Source organism: Haliotis rubra, unplaced genomic scaffold (assembly GCF_003918875.1).
Source record: "Haliotis rubra isolate DU_JTF1 unplaced genomic scaffold, ASM391887v1 Scf63, whole genome shotgun sequence".
Lineage (NCBI taxonomy): Eukaryota > Metazoa > Mollusca > Gastropoda > Lepetellida > Haliotidae > Haliotis > Haliotis rubra.
In genome coordinates this window covers 604,267-622,903 of record NW_025767335.1, presented here as the reverse complement: position 1 = coordinate 622,903, position 18,637 = coordinate 604,267, and positions in this window count along the sequence as shown.

The following is an 18,637-nucleotide window of genomic DNA, read 5'->3' as shown; positions in this document are numbered from 1 at the left end:
ATTGGGGACTCCTTCACAGAGTGTATTTTATTTAACTTGATTGTGAATCTTAAGCGAGCGAGTATGGTTTTACGCCGTTTTTAGCAACATTCCAGCAATATCACGACCGGGAACACCAGAAATGGGTCTCACATATTGTACCCATGTGGGAAATCGTACCCGGGTCTTCAGCGCGACGAGCGGACGCTTTAACCATTAAGCTACTCCACCGAATCTTAAGGAACACATATGCTATAGAAGGCACTACCGGTCTTTTACTGTAGCGACCAGGGAGCATTCACTGTGGTCTTAATAATGTGCAAGACCCATCCCTAAAAAAATACAAGACAAAGGTGATCCATTTGCAACAATGTGAATAGATCATGTTTGCTTAGTGATTTGTAGGGCGCTTTGCTAAATATCTGAGGTACTTTTACTTTCTTGTTTAGTTCATGCCAGATGCAAAATTAGTCTGTCTGACATAACCTACACTTTAAAATAGAAAACGAATCGGACTCCAGACAAGAATGGTTTTGAAAGTCTCGCTTGCCACTGATTCACTGCTCAAATAGATAGATAGAAACTGCTTTACCGGGCTCCATATTAGAGAGATTCTATGTTCTATATAGTTATTGCTTATGCACCTGAGAAAATCTCTTTTACTGTTACAGGGTCGGCGTTCCGGCTGCGTTTGTACCTATATTTCAGCTATTTCATATCAAGCTATAAGCACTTACAGTTCATGAACACCATTTCAGATAAGGAACATGTGAGACCAGTGCATGCAACTTAAACCAATGCGTCCTGAGCTTTTGGCTTTTGTTTGTTTGTTTATTTGTGTGTTTGTGTATGTGTTCTTTAACGCACTCCGCAATATTTCAGCTATATGAAGTCGGCTCTTCAATTAATAGAGTCTGGACCAGACAATCTAGTAATTGACATAATGAGCATCGATCTACGCAATTGGTATACGACGACATGTGTCAACCAAGCCAGCGAGTCTGACCACCCGATCCCGTTAGCCGCCTCCTCATACCACTTTAATGCTCTTTTCTTATTGGTTGGTAACAGAGAGGCATGATTCATTTTTCATAGATTAATCGAAACACACGTAAAATATTCAAATTGATCGCCTGTAATTGTAACTCATATTTTCTATAGGTTTTCTATGGATATTTGAGTGTGTGGACGAGTGATCTTGGTTGAACGATATTCCTCTCACGGCATAGTGATGATTAAGATTGTGTTCTACTCTTCATTTAATAACCTGCAGATGATATCACGTTCTCAAGCGCAGTTGTTGACTTGCAATAGCAAACTGACCTATTAGAAAGTTACTGTCAATGAAGTCAAATCGAATTATTAGTAATACTGTATTCGTGTATATATACGTGACAGAGTATCAAAATACAGCAAAGGGCTTCATACACAGTTACCATATGAGTGAGTGTGTGAGTTTAATGTTACGCCGCTGTCAGCAATATTCTAACAATATCACGGCGGGGGACACCAAAAATGGGCTTCACACATTGTACCCATGTGGGGAATCGAACCCGGGTCTTTGGCGTGACGAGCGAACGCTTTTTTACCACTAGGCCACCCCGCCGCCCCGGTAACCATATGAGGAATTGAACCCGTTTTTTTTCGGTTTGACGTGCGAACACACTAGCCACAAGGCTACTTAAAATACGCCTTAGACAGCTGGGCCTAGATTTCCGAAGCTCTCTTAGCGCTAAGATAGTCGTAAGTTAATGTTAATGTATGGCACTTACGACTATCTTAGCGCTAAGAGAGCTTCGAAAATCTAGGCCCAGGACAACCTGATGTGGCATACTCTCTTATAACAGCACTCGCACAATATCAAGGAGATGATACTGTCATAACAAAATTCTACTTCACGGGAATACCCCACCTGATGATGTCATCACAGATAATGACGAATGCTCATCGTATCCAAACACATTTAAGACTGGGTTGTTTTATTCATTTGTTGGCGGCTCTGATGAAGCTGTAATAGTGCTATGATAAGCGTTACAGCATTCACTTCCTCCAGGAACACGATTCTATTAGTTACACGGCAATTTACCAGGTTGCATGGGATTGTGCGTTAACATTCAAATGGGTCGTACTATCCTACCTAGCAAATGGCCATGAAACGAATGTGTTCCCCTGTTTACTTTTTCGTTTATTTTTACATTTTTCTTGGTTCCCAAGATTACAATGTCATATGTACAGAAGTGATGATGTACAGGTATTATGTCAATATCATGTTAATACATATATATACTATCCCCAAAAAGAAACGCATAGGCGATCTGTATTTTTAAAAATCTATTAATTACCTATTGTTTTCAAACAATCGTCAAAATATGTAACGAAAGTGTTGATAACATGATTTCACACAATTGCACAAGTAAAAAATCGATTTTACCTGAAAATGTTGATTTTGATGAGATTTCTTACAAGGATTAAAAGGCATCGCCACAACGCAACAGAAATCACCTTCCAGTTGAAATTGTGCAGCAAAGAGCATGCACTGTCTGGCAATAAAATTCCAGATTACTTTCGGAAATTGGCATTCGTTTTGAAGGTCAAATCACCACGCCACGTCTTAACTCTGCGACACGGAACATCGCCATTGAAAGAATACACGCTGGAGATTACCAATCTTCAGTTGCCAGGCGTCTGAATGTTAGTCTGAGCACGATATCACGGCTTGCAGCTTGTTACAACCAAACAGGTATAACAAATGACCGTCCTCGTACAGGCAGAGCTCGATCACCACTGCAGCCCATGATCGGTACATCCGGGTACTACATTTGCGTGATCGTACTGCCACGGCTTAGAGCACAGCAGCCAGGGTGCCTGGACTTCGGAGGATATCCGGTCAAACTGTACGAAACAGGTTGAAAGAGATTGGTCTGAGAGCCAGTAGACCCGACGTCGGGACCGTGTTACGTCGTCAGGATCGCGCTCAACGTCTCCGTTATCTAAAAGTATCCACTTGGTTGTATAGACATTACCTTCTTCTAAACTGGTGTAAAAAATTCATGCACTAAAGCCTATTTGTGGACGAGTTATACATGTTTGAAAATACAACATTTTCGCAACAGATTTCTGGCCTATGCGTTTCTCTTTTGGGATAGTATATACTAGTATGTCAATAAAAGAGAAATATTATATCAGGTAAATATGGATACATTTTAAATTCATCAAAGTACTGGGAAGAGAAGGCCCCATTTATGATTGAAATGTTCTATTTTATTATTTTTTTTGCATTTATGGTTTTCCACAAAGAATATTTCTTTCAGAGTTTTTTATGAATAAAGTTATGTTTGGATGCGTATTTTTAATACTGCATACGTAAATGTGCCTTTTTGCTGAAATGATGATGTGATTTAGTAATATATTATGATGTAGAGTACCAAACCAAACAATATGTTTTGATAATAGCAATGGATGAGGGTATAAATTGTTAAGCCAAATTGTTTTTCCAAAAAAGTTTGTGTCTCATGACATTCCCAGTACACATGACAAACACTCTCATTTAGATCATTGCAGAAACAACATAGACTGCTATCAACTTTTTTCATTTTAAGCAATTCTCTTTTTGTATAAATAACACCTTGTAGAAATTGATATTGAAAATCCATAAGTTTGTGTCTTGCAATCCTGTTCTGTATACTGTAAATATATTTTTCCAATCAAAGTCTGTTTCAGGAAATAACAGCTGCCATTTATCACAAATATTTGGGTGTGTATCATTGGAAGTAAGTATATCATAAAAAGTCCTGCAGCCTTTAGATGATTTTACTAGACAGACCTGGCATTAGTTAATATTTAAATCCCTGACTGGTATTAAATGACAGTGGTCATTTTTCCAAGAGTCAGGTAATACATGTAGTAAATATTCATAATCTGAATAGGTACCATTGATACCATATATTTTGTTTAAAGATTCTATTGACAATAATCTAGTTTCATCACAAATATCCCTAATATTTATAATCCCTTTATCTGCCCAGTTGTATATGAAGTTTAATGAATTTTTAAAATTATGATTAAACCATAATGGTTGGGATAGAAGTTCATTGATGTTATTTGGGTCAATATAATGTTTTTTGTAGAATAGTTGCCATGCTTTTAGCACATCACGCGAAAAAAGGATTTTAAATCTGAATGTAAGTTTCAGAATTTGCTCCAAATTAAATATGTCTTTGAAAGGTGTATTGCATGGATTATCCTTATCACCCCAAGAGAGTGTTACCCTGTTTATATTTTAGTGGTTTTGTGTGTTTTCCGGAACCCTTTTCATCCGTTTCTCTTCATTTCCTGCCAGTTTCTCTTCCGGTTTGGGACGCACAGCGTTTCCCTATCATTGCTGCCATCTCGCAGGTCTACGATCGTTATCGATCGATATTCGAAGGGGCATAACTCTTGAAAGCTTAAAAACTATTAGGTGGGCGCAAATAGGCCTCTTCTTGGCCCACGTCGCCCTAAAACTATAAAACCAACCAACCAACCAAAACTATAAGGGACTTGTTAAAGATAATAACACGATTTAGGATATATCTTTAGGTCCAGTCTATTTCCACGTGGTAGATAAAAATAGCATATCCTCCCAAACAATTGATTAAAAGGAACTTTTCGTGATGGCCATGGATGTAAGGGACCGTTCATAATTTATGGCTGGGGGTGGGGGTGGGGGGGTGGGGTGTCATGATGATTTTAAGAGGGGGTCACCCATTTTGTTCTGGAGAGCTAGGAGGGATCAGCAATTTTGTACACACGTACTGGGGTGGGGTGGGGTGGGTCAGCATTTTGTACATAAAAACATCTTAAAAACTATTCTTAGAAATTATGTGTGTGTGTGTGTGTGTGTGTGTGTGTGTGTGACGGTGGTGGTGGGGTTCACTCATTTTGTACATAAAATTTAGGTGGGGGTGGGGTGGGGGGTGGGGTGGGGTGGGGTGTTGGGTCATTCACATTGTACATGCTTCCCCATAAAAATCATCACCGCGAAAAAATATTTATATAGAACAGCCATAATAGATAATATAAGTCTCAGCCTTTTAACCTTTCATTTTCACTTTCACAAGGCTGATATTACATGGCTCGGCTTTGCCGAGTCAACATGGAAACAGACCGAAACAAGCTATACTGCACATGCAACTCACAAGTTCCTGTCCAAAGCAGGGACTGCGAGAAAGCCTAGTGGTTAAAACGTTCGCTCGTCACGACGAAGACCCGGGTTCGTTCGAATCTCCACATAGGTATAATGTGTGAAGCCCATCACTCACACACACACACACACACACACACACACACACACACACACACACACACACACACACACACACACACACACACACACACACACACACACACACACACACACACACACACACACACACACACACACACACACACACACCGCCATCTGATATTGTAGGAATATTGCTAAAAGCGCCGTAAAACTCACTCACTCACCTGCCCAAAGGTGTAGCCGCAATACTTCAAATTGCCCCCCTTAACTAGTCGTGTTGCCCTTATCTTTTTCCAATGCAATCGTTACACGTAAAGTCAAATGGATCGCTGCAATCTTTAGATGCAAGAATGAATTTCCATTTGTCTTTCAGTATACCTTTAAATATGTTAGACTAATTTGAAATAAATAATCTAACACTGAACGTGATCGTAGCCGATTTGGTGGAGGACACTAACGCTTTTCCGTATTCATATGAACGTTTATTCCTGATATGTTATCACCGAAGATACATGAGGAAATAGAATAGCAAAACTGGGCTTGCACGTCGCCACGTGTGCAATACTACAGCGGTGCTTCATTTAAAAGGTAGGAAGAAATCCAGGTTGTGATATTTGTATTTGCAAACATGAGTTTTAACGTCAATTGTAGAATGTAGACAGTGCTTCCACCCAGCTTAAAGTCACGTACAGTTTCTGGTGTGACCGATCTTATAGAAAGAGAAAACAACCATGTATACTCTCCCCAAAAAGAAACGCATATAGGAATTTCAACTGTATTTTTATGTATATTTTGAAACATCTTGTAGGCTTTATGAGTCAATGAAATATAGCGAAATTGCATACTGGGAATGCAGACTTATCCGTCTTTGGCACCAACTCGAGGAAAGTCAGTTTAAGTGTCACATGGAGACGTGTGGTGGCGCTGAAGTCAATACCTCGTGTGACCACCGTGGGCATCCAGAATTGCACGGCATCGCCTCGGCATCGAACGAATAAGTCTCAGAATCTCGTGTTGCCCAATCGCAGCCCACTCTGCCTGTAGTGCCTGTGCGACTTGCTGAAGTGTCTGGGGCTGAGGGTTACGGCGTCGCACCCGTCTGTCCAGGGCATCCCACAGATGTTCGATCGGGTTTAAGTCCGGTGATCTTGAGGGCCAGGGGAGCACATTGATGTTGTGGTTCTGGAGGAAGTCTCTAGTGTGACGTGCTGTGTGGGGCCTGGCATTGTCCTGTAGAAACAACTCCCTCTGGCGATCAATGATTGGAAGGAGGTGTGGGCGTAGGATTTCGTCACAGTACCGTTGAGCTGTCAGGTTGCCCTGGATCATCACCAAATCACTTCTCCTACGGCAGGTGATCGCTCCCCACATCATAACGCTTCCCCGGCCGAATCTGTCCACCTGGGGAACGCAAGCGTCGGCGAAACGTTCACGTCGACGTCTGTACACCCGCATTCTTCCATCGCGTCGTTCCAATAGAAATCGTGATTCATCACTGAACCAGATTCTACGCCAATTCGGTAGATTCCAGGCCTGAACGTTGGTGCACCATTGAACTCGTTGTCGACGATGTTATTGTCGAAGCACAGGGTCAAAATAAGGTCTTCTGGCACGTAAACCAGCCTGTCACAACCTGTTCCTGACGGTCTGTGCAGAAAGCCTCCTCAATCAGGGTATTTGTCGAGCGGTACTGGTCGCCGTAGCTGTTCGATGACGCAGGTGATGTACCCGGATGTAGCGATCCTGCGCCGCAGTGGTCGCTCGAGGTGGCCCACTACGAGGGGCATCTGCTACCGCATTCTGCCGGCGATATCGCTCCCAGAGCCGTGAAATGGTGCTTTGGTGAACATTCATGGGTCGGGCAACTGCACGCTGAGACTGGCCAGCTTCAAGCAAACCAATGGCGATATGACGGTTGGCTTCACTTAGACGTGGCATTTTGCGTTCGTCAACAATATTCCAAATACAGTGAATAATCGACAGACAGCGATCAACCTTTTATACCCATCATTGAGACTATCTGATCCCCAACTTTCAAGTGCATTGCATGTGAATTGTGTTTTCTGTGACACTACACGCCGAAATTGAAAATCATGCTGTTAAATACGGGTATTTTACGGATGGTGCGTTTTGTTGTGATGTTTCAAAACATAAACACCATAGGACGTTTCTTTTTTGGGACAGTATATATAATCACACAACTCCTTGGCTTATCATAAATATTAATGATGCGACAAATTAAACAACACTATTTGCATATGTGTAATCTATGATTAGGTTTGCGTCTAGAATTTGGTTCCTCAGGTTTGCCAGAAAAACATCCTCGTGTTATGGTTGTTCGGACGCAAAAACACATATGTTGTTTTCTCGCTGAGCAATTGTAAATATGTCACTTAATTTATTTAAGACAATTTTACTGAAACGCAAGCCTTCATCTGAGGATGCAGAGTGTGACGCAAATCGCCTCGTTATAGCGAGAGTAAACGATTTGCGTGACTTCCGCAAACGGGTGACGCCCAAAAACAAGATAAACGTGGGTTGAATCCCGCTTCGTCGTGCTTCTGACTCTGTTTTTGTTAGCATCGTACAGCCGCTCTTGATCTCACCATAGGCTCAACACCTGCATCACTTGTCAAGATGACACGCCCGCAACGTAACTGAAATAATGTTTGTGGTGGCGATGACACGCAGTCAGGGACACAGGCAGTCAGGGACACAGGCAGTCAGGGACACAGGCAGTCACGGACACAGGCAGTCGGACAACGCCAGTCAGGACACAGGCAATCACACACACACAGAGGCTGTCATGGACACAGGCAATCACACACACACACACACACACACACACACATACACAGAGGCAGTCCGGGACACAGGCAGTCACGGACACAGACAGTCACGGACACAGGCAGTCACGGACTTAGGCAGTCACGGACACAGGCAGACACACACAGAGGCAGTCACAGATACAGGCAGTCACAGACATAGGTAGTCACAGATACAGGCAGTCACGGACACAGACAGTTACGCACACAGGCAGACACACAGAGAGGCTGTCACGGACACAGGCAATCACACACACAGACACACACAAACAAAGGCTGTCACGGACACAGGCAATCACAGACACATAGGTAGTCACGGACACAGGTAATCACACACACACACACAGAGGCAATCACGGACACAAGCAGTCACGGGCACAGGAAGACACGGACACAGGCAGTCACGGACACAGGCAGACACACACAGAAGTAGTCACGGACACAGGCAGTCACGGATACAGGCAGTCACGGACACAGGAAGACACGGACACAGGCAGACACAGACACAGGCAGTCACGGACACAGGCAGACACACACAGAGGCAGACACACACAGAGGCAGTCACAGACACAGGAAGTCACGGACACAGGCAGTCATGGACACAGACAGTCACGCACACAAGCAGACACACACAGAGGCAGTCACGGGCACAGTCAGGACACAGGCAATCACACACAGAGACAGTCACAGACACAGGCAGTCACGGACACAGGTAGTCACACACAGAGGCAGTCACAGATACAGGCAGTCACGGACACAGGCAGACATAGACACAGGCAGTCACGGACACAGGCAGTCACCGACACAGGCAGTCACGGACACAGTCACGGACAACGCCAGTCAGGACACAGGCAATCACACACACACAGAGGCTGTCATGGACACACACACACACACACACACACACACACACACACACACACACACACACACACACACACACACACACACACACACACACTGAGAGAGACACACACACACACTCACACACACACACACACACACACACAGAGGCAGTCCGGGACACAGGCAGTCACGGACACAGACAGTCACGGACACAGGCAGTCACGGACTTAGGCAGTCACGGACACAGGCAGACACACAAAGAGGTAATCACAGATACAGGCAGTCACAGACATAGGTAGTCACAGATACAGGCAGTCACGGACACAGACAGTTACGCACACAGGCAGACACACAGAGAGGCTGTCACGGACACAGGCAATCACACACACAGACACACACACACAAAGGCTGTCACGGACACAGGCAATCACAGACACATAGGTAGTCACGGACACAGGTAATCACACACACACACACAGAGGCAATCACGGACACAAGCAGTCACGGACACAGGCAATCACACACACACACAGACACACACACAGAGGCAGTCACGGATGCAGGCAGTCACGGGCACACAGAGAGGCAGTCACGGACACAGGCAGAGACACAGCTAGTCAGGACACAGGCAGTCACACACACACAGGCTGTCACCAACACAGGCAATCACACACACACACACAGAGGCAGTCACGGACAGAGGCAATCACGGACACAGGAAGTGAGGGACACAGGCAGTCACGGACACAGGTAGTCACACATACACACACAGAGGCAGTCCAGGACACAGGCAGTCACGGACACAGACAGTCACGGACACAGACAGTTACGCACACAGGCAGACACACACAGAGGCAGTCACAGATACAGGCAGTCACAGACATAGGTAGTCACAGATACAGGCAGTCACGGACACAGACAGTTACGCACACAGGCAGACACACACAGAGGCAGTCACAGATACAGGCAGTCACAGATACAGGCAGACACACAGAGGCACTCACAGACACAGGCAGTCACAGACACAGGCAGTCACAGACACAGGCAGTCACGGACACAGGCAGTCACCGACACAGGCAATCACAGATACAGGCAGACACACAGAGGTAGTCACCGATAAGGACAGTAACGGACACAGGCAGTCACGGACACAGGCAGACGCACACAGAGGTCGTCACAGACACAGACAATCACGGACACAGTCAGTCGAGGACACAGACAGTCACAGACACAGGCAGTCACAGATACAGGCAGTCACAGACACAGGCGGTGACGGACACTGGCAGACACAGACACAGGCAGTCACGAACACAGTCAATCACACACACTCACACACGCACACAAAGGCTGTGACGGACACAGGCAATCACAGACACATAGGTAGTCACGGACACAGGTAATCACACACACACAGAGGCAATCACGGACACAAGCAGTCACGGACACAGGCAATCACACACACACACACACACACACAGAGGTAGTCATAGACACAGCCAGTCAAGGACCCAGGCAGTCACGGACACAGGCAGTCACGGACACAGGCAGAGACACAGCCAGTCAGGACACAGGTAGTCACACACACACACAGGCTGTCACCGACACAGGCAATCACACACACACACACACACACACACACAGATGCAGTCACGGACACAGGAAGTGAGAGAGACAGGCAGTCACGGACACAGGTAGTCACACAGTGAGGTAGTCACAGATACAGGCAGTCACGGACACAGGCAGTCACGGACACAGTCAGGACACAGGCAATCACACACAGAGACAGTCACAGACAGAGGCAGTCACGGACACAGGCAGTCACGGACACAGGCAGACACACACAGAGGTAGTCACAGATACAGGCAGTCACAGACATAGGTAGTCACATACAGGTAGTCACGGACACAGGCAGACAAACACAGAGGTAGTCACAGATACAGGAAATCATGACAGTTGCAGCCAGACACAGAGGTAGTCGCAGATACAGGCAGTCATGGACACAGGCAGACACACACAGAGGTAGTCACAGATACAGGCAGTCACGGACACAGGTAGTCAGAAAACACAGTCAGTCACGGGCACAGTCAGGACACAGGCAATCACACACAGAGACAGTCACAGACACAGGCAGTCAGGGACACAGGCAGTCACAGACACAGGCAGTCACGGACACAGGTAGTCACAAACACAGGCAGTCACGGGCACAGTCAGGACACAGGCAATCACACACAGAGACAGTCACAGACACAGGCAGTCAGGGACACAGGTAGTCACAGACACAGGCAGTCACAGATACAGGCAGTCACGGACACACACAGAGGCAGTCACGGACACAGGCAGAGACACAGCCAGTAAGGACACAGGCAGTCACACAAACACAGGCTGTCACCAACACAGGCAATCACACACACACACACACAGAGGTAGTCACGGACACAGGCAGTCACGGACACAGGCAATCACGGACACAGGAAGTGAGGGACACAGGCAGTCACGGACACAGGTAGTCACACATACACACACAGAGGCAGCCCAGGACACAGGCAGTCACGGACACAGACAGTCACGGACACAGGCAGTCACGGACATAGGGAGTCACGGACACAGGCAGACACACACAGAGGTAGTCACAGATACAGGCAGTCACGGACACAGACAGTTACGGACACAGGCAGACACACACAGAGGCAGTCACAGATACAGGCAGTCACAGACATAGGTAGTCACAGATACAGGCAGTCACGGACACAGGCAGTTACGCACACAGGCAGACACACACAGAGGCAGTCACAGATACAGGCAGTCACGGACACAGGCAGTCACAGACACAGGCAGTCACAGATACAGGCAGACACACAGAGGCAGACACACACAGAGGCAGTCACAGATACAGGCAGTCACGGACACAGGCAGTCACAGACACAGGCAGTCACGGACACAAGCAGTCACAGACACAGGCAGTCACAGACACAGGCAGTCACAGACACAGGCAGTCACAGACACAGGCAGTCACAGATACAGGCAGACACACAGAGGTAGTCACAGATATAAACAGTAACGGACACAGGCAGTCACGGACAGAGAGAGTCACGGACCAGACAGTCATGCACACAGGCAGACGCACACAGAGGTAGTCACAGACACAGGCAGTCACAGACACAGGCGGTCACGGACACTGGCAGACACAGGCACAGGCAGTCACGAACACAGTCAATCACACACACTCACACACGCACACAAAGGCTGTGACGGACACAGGCAATCACAGACACATAGGTAGTCACGGACACAGGTAATCACACACACACACAGAGGCAATCACGGACACAGCCAGTCAAGGACCCAGGTAGTCACACAGGACTCAAGGACCCAGGCAGTCACGGACACAGTCACGGACACAGGCAGAGACACAGCCAGTCAGGACACAGGTAGTCACACACACACACACGCTGTCACCGACACAGGCAATCACACACACACACACAGATGCAGTCACGGACACAGGAAGTGAGGGACACAGGCAGTCACGGACACAGGTAGTCACACAGTGAGGTAGTCACAGATACATGCAGTCACGGACACAGGCAGTCACGGGCACAGTCAGGACACAGGCAATCACACACAGAGACAGTCACAGACAGAGGCAGTCACGGACACAGGCAGTCACGGACACAGGCAGACACACACAGAGGTAGTCACAGATACAGGCAGTCACGGACACAGGCAGTCACGGACACAGTCAGGACACAGGCAATCACACACAGAGACAGTCACAGACACAGGCAGTCAGGGACACAGGCAGTCACGGACGCAGGCAGTCAGGGACACAGGCAGTCACGGACACAGGCAGACACACACAGAGGGAGTCACAGATACAGGCAGTCACAGACATAGGTAGTCACAGATACAGGCAGTCACGGACACAGGCAGACACACACAGAGGTAGTCACAGATACAGGCAGTCATGACAGTTGCAGCCACACACAGAGGTAGTCACAGATACAGGCAGTCACGGACACAGGCAGACACACACAGAGGTAGTCACAGATACAGGCAGTCATGACACAGGCAGTCAGACACAGAGGTAGTCACAGATACAGGCAGTCACGACACACACACACACACACAGAGGCAGTCACAGACACAGGCAGTCACGGACACAGGCAGTCACAGACACAGGCAGTCACGGGCACAGGCAGGACACAGGCAGTCACAGATACAGACAGTCACAGACACAGGCAGACAGACACAGGCAGTCACACAGGCAGTCACAGATACAGGCAGTCACGGACACAGGTAGTCACAAACACAGGCAGTCACGGGCACAGTCAGGACACAGGCAATCACACACAGAGACAGTCACAGACACAGGCAGTCAGGGATACAGGCAGTCAGGGACACAGGCAGTCACAGATACAGGCAGTCACGGACACAGGCGGTCACGGACACAGGCAAACACACACATAGGTAGTCATGGATACAGGCACTCACGGACACTGTCAGTCAGGGACACAGCTAGTCAGGGACACAGACAGGCACACACAGTCACACACACGTACACACAGGCAGGCACACCTGGGGGGCACCTTCATTCACTCACTAACTCTTACATGTGTTTCCCTGTTCAAGGAATGATGAGTAACAGCTCCGACTGCCTGCCAGTTAGCGCCACAGACAGAGTCCAGTTCCACCCAGCCATCGCCTTCCTCTGTGTTCTTCTCGTGGTTGTTGGGATTCCAGGAAATTGTCTCATTCTCCACGTCTACACAAAACGAATTAATGTCCCCATTTTTGGATTCTTCATAAAGATGCTTGCAAGTCTTGATCTAATCAATGCGTTTGGAATAACACCTAGCTTTCTATTATCTAAAATCATCACCAGTGTACATGTAAACCTATCACTGGTATGCAAATTCCTTACATGGTTCCGTTACTTCTATACAACAACCACGGGAACTCTCTACCTTGTCATTGCTGTCCAAAGATACAAGAAAATCTGTCGTCCACATGGACCTCAGCTTGAGGCATATCTGGCAAAGAAAGTGACCTGTGTCTGCATCATGTTCTGTTTCATCTCTGGACTCCCAATATTCTTCATCTTGACTGACAACCTATTACGAGTTGAGTGGATAGCAAACAACATGACTTGTGTCTCGGCTCTAACCTGTGACTACACGGAAACAGCAAAGCAAACAAACATATCCCTGATATTTTCAGCTTGGATGCTTTTGTTCGTTGTGTGTATTTGTATTTCGTTGATAGTACTGTACTCAACCATCGCTCTGCAACTGAGAAGACATGCCAGACGTGTGGGTGGTTCTTCCACAGGAAGGGCTAAGAGGTCATCCCTCTCGGTAACATGTACCTTCTTTATTTTGACTGTGATCTACCTGCTGAGCGTAGTTCCACGCCTTGTTCAGTCCGTGTACTTCAGTCAGACTCTGGAATTTCAGCAACTCACCTTCACACAGCTGCAGATGTCCGACATTGCTGTTTACTTGCCAAATATCAACTGCGTTGCAAATTTCTTCATTTACAGTCTTTCCTACAGAACGTTCCGACGTACGATGCTCTCTATGCTAAGTAGCCAATCTAATACTGACCATACCGTGACGTCTGACGTTAGCACTGCGGATCGGTATTCAACTCATACCACAGTCCTATGACAGGTAGCTCAATCAGTGAAGTTCCGGTGTGACCCCGTCGTGATGTTGCTGGAATATTGCTAAAAGCAGCGTTAAACCAAACTCACTCACTCATTCAGTGACTATAGGGCGGAGGGGTAGCAATGTGGTTAAAGCGTTCGCTTGCCACGCCGAAGACCGGGGTTCGATTCCCACATGGGTACAATGTAGCTTATTTCTGGTGTCCCCCGTCGTGATATTGCTGGAAAATTGCTAAGAGCGATTGATTCCATACTGACTAACTCTTATGAGTATAAAAGCAAGATTTGTTTGTTTGCTTGTTGTTTATAGCTGCACTGTACCAAAATAATACATTCACCTGATGAATATTCATACTTGTTTGTTTGCTGTTTCTTGCTGCACTCAGCAATATTCAATATATATGGCGGCGGTCTGTAATAAATCGAGTCTGGATCAGACAAACCCCTATATCTACAGCATTGACATCGATCTATACATTTGGGATACGATGACATGTGTCAACCAAGTCAGGAGCCTGACCGCCCCATCCCGTTTGTCGCCTCTTAAGACAAACATGAGTGGCTGAAGATCAATTTTATCCCGCATCTTCACGGGTTTATCAAACCAAGACATGAAGAGGACAGTTTTATTGCATTATCTTTGTGTGTGCTTTGTACACAGAATTGTATAATACATACTACCGATAATATATAAGGTATAAAATGACGATAATGGCTGTAACATACCATAGCCGCTACGTCGCCAGCAGCGTTTTCTACCATCTGTGAATGGTTGGCAAAGCGTTGATATGTCTGTAAACATGGCGTAACGCGCTTCGTGCTGTCCATCCCATTCCAGCCTTTGCCACCTGTGTAACGGTTGCATACATTGCAGGATAACATCTCCTTAGGCTGGCTGCTCACATTCACATTCAACTTTAACAACAGCTGATTAAATTCGCCTTCCTGATATTTACGTATCACAAATATGGATATGCCAAAGATATGGAAATGTCACGGATATGGATATGTCACAGATATTACTATGTCACAGATATGACTGTGTCACAGTGAGTGAGTTTAGTTTTACGCCGCACTCAGCAATATTCCAGCTATATGGCGGCGGTCTGTAAATAAACAAGTCTGGATCAGACAATCCAGTGATCAACAGCATGACCACCGGATACCGTTAGTCGCTTTTTACGACAAGCATGGGTTACTGAAGATCAACAGATCGGCTGGACGATAATCAGAATGTATCGAAACCGGGACTGCGGCGTGACGGACGAACGCTTTAACCACTAGATTACCCCACCTCCCCCTTCTTAGAAAGAAGCTTTTAAGCCTGGTCCCGAAACTTAAACAGATACGTTACAGGCTCGGCTTGGCAATGATAAAACATCAGTGCTGTCGGTGTTATTGCTTTGATGGGATGCAGTTGACATGATTAAATTCGCCTTCTGTTACTGAAGATCAACAGATCGGCTGGACGATAATCAGAATCATCAGATCACTAAAACATGCTCTGTAAAACATTGTCCTATCGTGAATGGAAAATATTACTTTTCCGCAATCCAGAAAAGAAGAAAATACACTTAATGTAATTAAGATGACACAAAACATGTGTATCTTTAATATATAATCCACCAATCTCGATTACCACCCGATTCATTTAGACGGGAAATGGCACTCAAAGTCAAAGGTGTTTTATTGTATCAAAGGCCATCAGCCCATATAGAAGTTTACGTAAATACACTGGTTGAGAATATACCGATTAGTAGATACAGTGGAAAAGATAAAAATATAACATTCACTCACTACTCGCAGAGTTTGCATAAATAACGACGGCTCCGTGTCCGGTGTCTGTACACAAGGATGGTATTCACATTACAGTTTAGCATAATGACCGAAACTTCCGAAACACGACACATTAAAGTATGAGTCAATCGTAGTAACTACTTTCCATGTAAATGAGGAAAATGAGAGAACCCGTGACTGTTCAGCTACTTGACGTCTGTGATGGTCTGATGTACGATGACCGTTGGTCTGGTATGACCTCAAGTCCACCACTGTAAGCAACTAGTGGCAGATTCGGAACTTTACAGGTAAGGCCATCGTTCAATAGAAATTCTTAAAGATTGTGGGACAGAGATAGAAATTCCTAAAGATGGTTAGACAGAGATAGAAATTCCTAAAGATGGTGAGACAGAGATAGACATTTCAAAGATTGTGACAACAGAGATAGAAATTCCTTAAGATTGTGAAACAGAGATAGAAATTCCTAAAGATTGTGAAACAGAGATAGAAATTCCTAAAGATTGTGAAACAAGATTGTGAAACAGAGATAGAAATTCCTAAAGATTGTGAAACAGAGATAGAAATTCCTAAAGATTGTGAAACAGAGATAGAAATTTCTAAAGATTGTGAAACAGAAATAGAAATTCCTAAAGACTGTGAAATGAATTATCGTTCCATAAAAAGGGATTAAAAAACCCAAATTACTGTTTACAATCCTTAAATTTCTTTAGGAATGTTTGTTAGTAATGTGTAAACATAAAAAATGTGGCATTAGTTTGTTAAGAATATTCGCCTAAAATTAAAAGTCATTTTATCACCATTACGTCTATAACATACTTTATGCAGGGTGGAAGCTTTTAGACGGTCTGGGTCTTCTGATTTTATGTATCTGAGTGCAAACATTTCAGTTTAATGTTTCATCATTTATGGAGTTGCAGCTCGCGTTGATGAATAAATAATCATAAATTTTATTCTATGTTTAGTTTCTGCGCAGACACAGAATCGAATATCTAATTTGTTTCAAAATTCGTTTCCTCCTCTCTGTGTTGGCATTTTCATTTAGGCGGCTGTAGATGAATTCATATGGTGTGTTAAGAAGATGCTAGTGGTTTGAGTATATTTATATCACCGACAACGGAAATATAAACTCACAGATGTAAACACTTGACGTTACACTTTCAAAATCCCATATTGGCGAATGCGATTGTACAAAGTTGCCTCTATTGTTGCCTTGACCTTCTCTCAAGTAGGATTGTATTGTTAGGAAACACAAGTTACAGTAATGTTAAATGTATTGTTTACTGGACTTATATATGTCAGGGATATAACCATTTTAACTTTTCTATTTGAATAAATATAAGTAGGTCTTAGAAGGACGATGACATTTAAACGTTTCATGTTACATTGTCAGAAACAGATTTTTTCGGTAATAATCGAAACACATGAAAGAAATCCACCCATTGAATGAACAGAGAATACTGTTTACACAAACACGAGTATTGATCCAAGTGTATAAATGAACTTAATGTTGATGCATCTTTTGACGTTTTGTTAGACTTGGATTCAGAACACCATGAACAACAACACAACTTCCGCTTCCATCCTTCGCATCAGTCCCTGGGAACGACTCCAGCTTCACCCCTCAATCGTCGTCTTCTGTGTCCTGCTGGTGGTCGTGGGCATCCCCGGAAACTGCCTCATCCTCTACATCTACACCAAGAAAATTAAAATCATCATTTTTGGATTCTTCATAAAATTCTAGCTGCTTTGGATCTTATCAACTCAGTGGGAATAATTCCTGCCTTCTGTGTTTCCAAAATCACCCCCAGGGTCAACGCGTCCCTAATGTGCAAGTACCTGACTTGGTTCCATTACTTCAACACCACAATAACAGGAACTCTCTATGCCGTCATTGCTGTGCAGAGATACAGGAAGATATGCCGCCCACATGGCCCTCAGTTCACAGAGATGCTGGCAAAACAACTCACATTTGCCTGCATCATGTTCTGTGTTCTGACCGGTTGCCCTATCGTTCTGATTGTCACTGGCAACAAATTCTTGGTTGAGTGGGAGACTCTCGATCAAACTGGATTTGTTGAAGTTCCAATTTGTGATTTCACTAAGACAAGCAAAGAACTGAAACTTTCTTTAGCGTTTTCGGCCTGGATGTTTTTGTTTCTAATTATTATCATCATGTCGCTTCTTGTGTTGTATTCGTTAATTGTCCACCATCTGAGAGTACATGCCAGGAACAAGGCTTCTTCAAAGCGTGTACCTACA